Source organism: Cervus elaphus, chromosome 20, assembly GCF_910594005.1.
Source record: "Cervus elaphus chromosome 20, mCerEla1.1, whole genome shotgun sequence".
Lineage (NCBI taxonomy): Eukaryota > Metazoa > Chordata > Mammalia > Artiodactyla > Cervidae > Cervus > Cervus elaphus.
The window spans coordinates 31,602,265-31,608,565 of NC_057834.1; the positions used below are offsets into that span (position 1 = coordinate 31,602,265).

Consider the following 6,301-nt stretch of genomic DNA (forward strand, 5'->3'; position numbering starts at 1 on the left):
ACAGTCTAATGTCCCTTCCACAGGTAAAGGAGTTTGGGCATAAACAGAGAGAAGGAGGAATAATAGCAGTTAACAGTAAAGTAATGAATAAATGAATTATGTAATAAGGAAAAATTCCAGTATTACATCAACACCTTGAAAGAGGCTCAGAGCAAGACATGATATTGCCTCAGCTCAATTATGTAAGATGCCTGAAAGGGTGAAGCCATATGTTGGCTGAGAGCATGCCTGCTTTTGAAACTTGACAAGATGGAATGAAAGCCTGCAAACCTGAGTGGTCTTGCCCCAGGAGACAGTCTCATACAATACGATGATGAACAGGAATGATTTTTAATGACTACTTTGGATTCCAGTAATGTGAACTTGTACTTTTGAACTTGTGTATCATTTTGATGGAAGGGGTCAGTGGCCAGAGACCAGGGCTGGTGGGCTGTGAGAAAAGAGAAAATACATATATTGGTCTCTGTCCCTGACTCCTGGCACAGAATTCCTAAAACCCTATTAATTTCCTAAGTGATAAGAGCACTAGGAGAATCTTCTGTTCTACGGAAGTGACACTGAATGGGCTCCTGCATGACTACTAGATTTGTGGCTGGTCACAAGAAAGACCAAGCCATGAGTAAAAACTTGGAATTTTCAGCTCCATCCATCAGAAAGGGAAGCCTCCATAAAATCCCAAAAGCATGAGGTCTAGAAAGCTTCCAGATTGGAAGCAGGAACACCAAGAGGAGGATGCACATTAACTCTCCAGGGACAGAAGTTTCTGCACTAGAGAGCCTCCCAGATCTTGCCTCATGTATTTCTGTATCTGGTTGTCCATCTGTATTCTGTATCATATTCTTTAATTCATTGATGCAGTTGATGCAAGTAAGAGTTCTGTGAGCCGCTCTAGCAAATTAATGCAATCTGATGAAGGGATCATTGGAACTCCCAATCTATAATCTATAGCAGGTCAGAAGGCATGACACCACAAAACTCCTAGAAAAGAACACAGCAAAACATTCTCTGCCATGAATCAAGCAATATTTCCTTAGGTCAGAATCCCAAAGCAATGAAATAAAAGCAAAAATAAACAAATGGGACCTACTCAAACTTATAAACATTTGCACAGCAAAGGAGACCATAAATAAAATGAAAAGAACCTACAGACTGGGAGTAAATACATGCAAATGATACAACCAATAAGGGCTTAATTTCCAAAATATACAAACAACTCATACAACTCAATAACAACAACAAAAAACAAACAAACAACCCAATCAATAAATGGGCAGAAGACCTAAATAGATATTTCTCCAAAGAAAACATACAGATGGCCAATAGGTACATGAAAAGATGCTCAGCATCACTAATTATTAGAGAAGTGCAAATAAAAATAGGAGATATCACCCCACACAAGTCAGAATGGCCACCATCAAAAAGTTTATAAGTAATAAATGCTAGAGGTGTGGAGAAACGGCAACCCACCCTTCTGCACTGTTGGTGGGAATGTAAATTGGCGCAGCCACTATGAAAACAGTACGGAGTTTCTTTAAATCACTAATAATAGAGTTACCATATGATGCAGCAATCTCATTCCTAAGCATGTACTGGGAAAAAAATGAAAGCTCTAATTTGAAAAGATGCACGCACCTCCATGTTCATAGCAGCACAACTGTCAAGACATTTGGGACTATTGGAAACAACCCATGTCCACTGACAGATGACTGACTTAAGATGTGGTGTATATATACTATGAAATATTACTCAGCCATGAAAGAATGAAGTAACATCATTTGCAGCAACATGAATAGACCTAGAGATTATCATACTAAGCAAAGTAAGTCAAAGACAAATATCATATGATATCACTTGTATGTGGAATCTAAAAAAACAGTACAAATGAACTTATTTACAAAACAGAAACAAACTTACAGATATAGAAAACAAACTAATGGCTACCAAAGAGAAAAGGATATATTGGGAGTGTCAGATTAACATATGCATACTACTGTATATAAAATAAACGACTAAGATTTACCTATATAGCATAGGTACTATATGTAATATCTCGTAATGAACTATAATGGAAAAGAATTGGAAAAAATTAATATATACATATAAATGTAGAGTCACATGTAGAACTACTTTGCTATACACCTGAAACTAACACAATATTGCAAATAGACTAAACTTCAATTTTAAAAAGAAGTGCAGGTAATAACTTGGGCTTGAGACTGACATCTGAGGGAAGTGGGGGCATTTTTGTAAGGAAGGACTGGGCCTTTAACCTGTGGACCTGACTCTATCTCCAAGTAGTTAGTGTCAAAACTGAGTTAAATTGTAGGACACCTAGCTGGTGTCAGGCACAGATTTGCCTGGTGTGGGGAAAACCTCCCGCCTGGTAACCACAAGTGCAGTCCTGGTGCGAGCAGTAAAGAGAAGAAAGACGTGGGAAGCAGAGAAGTGAGTTTTCCCGCTGCAACTGCCTTCACAAGTAAGCACTGGGCAAACGTTAAGGTGCATATTTGTTTCACGTATGAGCTGGTTTTCCTTATCTTGATCGAATCTGTCACCCAAGTCTCTTCCTAACTGTAGTTACTGCACCATTTTTTCTCCAGTCTCGGAGCAGGGGACGTGAGCTAAGGGCCGGCGAGTGACCTGACCCCAGGGCGGGCCGGTTCCCCGCCATCGTTCCTCCGGGACCACCAGGATCGGGAAAATTGCCCGACAAGCATTTGAGGACGTCTGGAACTTTGGCCCGCAGACTCCGGCTTTCAACAGCAACAACACTGGCTGGAACTGCACTTGCGTCTGAAGTTTCAGATAAGGCACGATGGGGTTCCTCTGGGGCTGCGGCCATGACGCAGGGCGCGCATCAGGGCCTTGCAGGCCACCTCCAGGCGCTTGGGTCAAGCAGGGCTCGATGCGCCCCATGCTTTCCTCCTAGCCAGGGATACAGTGACAAGCCGATGTCTCTCAAGGTGAGTTTTTGCGACACCATCCTCACGGAGTTTCCGTAGTGTAGTGGTTATCACGTTCGCCTCACACGCGAAAGGTCCCCGGTTCGAAACCGGGCGGAAACAAAATAATCTCTTTTTTTTTTTTTTTTTTAAACCCCCGCTGGTTAATCCCTGACCGACTCAGCGGTTGTTACTCATCCCTGCCAGAACCCTGAGACTAGTTCAGCAGGCACCTTCGCAGACGTTGGCCCCAGCGGTTTTTCGTTATCTTTCCTGACACTATAAATCTAAAACAATTTTGGCCACTCAGATGAAGTCATAGACCCGATCCGGATCCCCAGGACCAAGTTCTGACTCAGGGCGGTGTCCTAAAATTCAAGTCCTTCCCTTATTCAAACTCTGCTCAGGCTGCAGACACTTCAGCTGGGACAGCAAGGGGCTGTCTCCTGCAGAGAATTTGCAACCTGTATTAAAACCCAACTTTATGCCTGACATTATCTTGCTTTAAGCTGACAGCAGGTATGTTTTCCCTGCAGTCCAGAGGAATGAACAGACCGTAGTTGCAGAGCCAGTGTCACAAATCACTCTGCTCTCTCACCCCTACCAGACCCACCCTTCCTATTTCTATTTTCATTTTAAGCTGTTCCCATACATTCAATACTAAAGTTCCCAATCATGGAGATTCTTCCTCCTTCCCTCCTCTGAGTCTTTTCCCACAGGGAATCCTAAAGCCCTAAGGTCCATGGTTCTAAATCAGGGGAAAACAATATATATTTTGTTTTAATTAAAAGTTATTTTCACACACATTCCTCCCACCCCCATTGGGCAGTTTGAACAGACACTTCTTCAAAGATAGACGGATAGCAAATAATCATATCTAAACATATTCCACATCATTAATCATTAGGGAAATGCAAATTTAAAATACAATGAGATATCACTACACATCACTTGCTTCTTGGAAGGAAAGCTATGACAAACCTAGCTAGACAGCATATAAAAAGGCAGAACATCACTTTTCCAACAAAAGTCTGTATAGTAAAAGTTATAATTTTTCTGGTAGTCATGTATGGATATGAGAGTTGTACCATAAAGAAGGCTGAGCATGGAAGAACTGATGCCTTCAAATTGTGGTGCTGGAGAAGACTCTTGAGAGTCCTTTGGACAGCAAGGAGATCAAACCAGTCAGTCCTAAAGGAAATCAACCCTGAATATTCATTGGAAGGACTATTGCTGAAGCTGAAACTTCAATATTTTGGCTGCCTGATTCGAAGAGCTGACTCATTGGAAAAGACCCCAATGCTGGGAAAGATTGAAGGCAAGAGGAAAAGAAGCCAGCAGAGGATGAGATGGTTGGATGGCATCACGGACTCAATGGACATGAACCTGAGCAAAGGATGGGAAGGACAGGGATGCCTGGCGTGCTGCTGTCCATGGGGTCACAAAGAGTCAGACATGGCTTAGCAGCTAAACAAAACAACAAATCACTACACATATATAACAGTGTATTTGATACCAGATGTCCAGAATGTGAAGGGACTGGAACACTCATACACTGCTGAGGGGAATGTAAAATGTCACATCCACCTAGGAAAACAGTTAACAATTTCTTGGAAAGTTCAACTACAATGATATGATTCAGCCATTCTAATCCCAGGTATTTACAAGAGAAAATTAAGTGTATGTGCATTGATTTGTATATGAATATTCATAGTAACTTTATTTATAACAGCCCAAAGCTGGAAACAATACAAATGTCACTCAACAAGTAAAGATAAATTATGATTACAACCAGAAAATGGAATGCTACTCAGGAAAAATTATTATTATTACTCTTATGCTGGGTGAAAAGTTCAATCAAAAAAGTGTTGTATGATTTCATTTACAGAAAATTGTAGAAAATGAAAACTGTAATGACAGAAAGCAGATCAGTAATTGCTTGATAAGAGGAAAGAGAATGGCAGGCAATACGTATTAGAAAGGGAAAATTAGGAAGGGGGAACAATGAATATGTTCACCTTAACTGTGGCAGGGCTTTCATTATGACTTTCACTGGCCCTAAACACTTTGATCTTCGTGGAACCTTCATAAAAAATAAAGTTTAAGTATTAAAATATTAATGTTTAAATATTTCAGTTCAATCGCTCAGTTGTGTCTTACTCTTTGTGACCCCATGGAATGCAGCACACCTGGCTCCCCTGGCCATCACCAATTCCCAGAGCTTGCTCAAACTCATGTCCATCGAGTCGGTGATGCCATCCAACCATCTCCTCCTCTGTCATCCCCTTCTCCTGCCTTCCATCTTTCCCAGCATCAGGGTCTTTTCCAATGAGTCAGTTCTTCTCATCAGGTGGCCAAAGTATAAAAGCTTCAGCTTCAGCATCAGTCCTTCCAATGAATATTCCAGTGATTTCCTTTAGGATGGACTGATATTTTTAATTTAAATTTTATTTATTAATATAGTTTATTTACATATACCACAGATAATTGACTATAGTATATGATTATATAATATATAATTATAGTATATAATTATAAGATATTGTACAGCTGCTTTGATATAAATGGGTAAAAAATCTGCCTGTAATGTAGGAGACACAAAAGATGAAGTTTCCATCCCTGGGTTGGGAAGATCCCCTGGAGAAGGACATGGCAACCCACTCCAGTATTCTCGCATGGAGAATCCTGTGGACACAGAAGCCTGGAGGGCTATAGTCCATAGGGTCACAAAGAGTCAGACACGCCTGAAGCGACTGAGCATAGTACATTAATATTATATAAAAACATTTGTAAAATTTTATTATGTTCTTTTGAATTTAAATGAATTTTTTAAATTTAAACATTTTGAATTAAAAAGTTGACACAGTTTTGAAGGTGTATGCCTACTGTACCTAATAGGCACGTCAGTCCCCCGTTGTAAAGATGCATTCACAGATCTATACATTTTGTCAAAACTTAACAACTTGTACATTTTGAATATGTTCGCTTTGCTGTATGTCAAGTATGTCCTAAAACAGTTATTCATGATTGTTTTAAAATTTCTCAGAAAAAAAAACCACCATATATTTGAAGTCTGTTCTGGACACTCATACAAATATATATTTTTGTTTCTTATTAAAATTTTTGTATGAAATTAAAATATGTATTCACAACATTGAATAACTTGGGGGTGGACCTTGGGTACAGTGTTAATCTCAATTCATTGCCCTTAATTCACATGGATGGGTGCAAGAGTCTTCTCCTGCTTTGTTTATGTCAATTTATTACTTTCTTTTATGCTATTCCCTACTTCCACCCCCTCTCTATCATGTTTGTTATGTATTATGAATTCATATGTGTCCTCATAGGCTGTGTAGTTG

General features: G+C 39.9%; 1 non-coding gene across 1 annotated transcript; it reads left to right on the top strand.

Annotated features, from left to right (window-relative positions):
• The first annotated feature begins 2,992 nt into the window (after positions 1-2,992).
• Positions 2,993-3,065, top strand: TRNAV-CAC. Its single transcript has one exon. It is a non-coding gene; the product is annotated as a tRNA-Val (tRNA).
• The last annotated feature ends 3,236 nt before the right edge of the window (positions 3,066-6,301 follow it).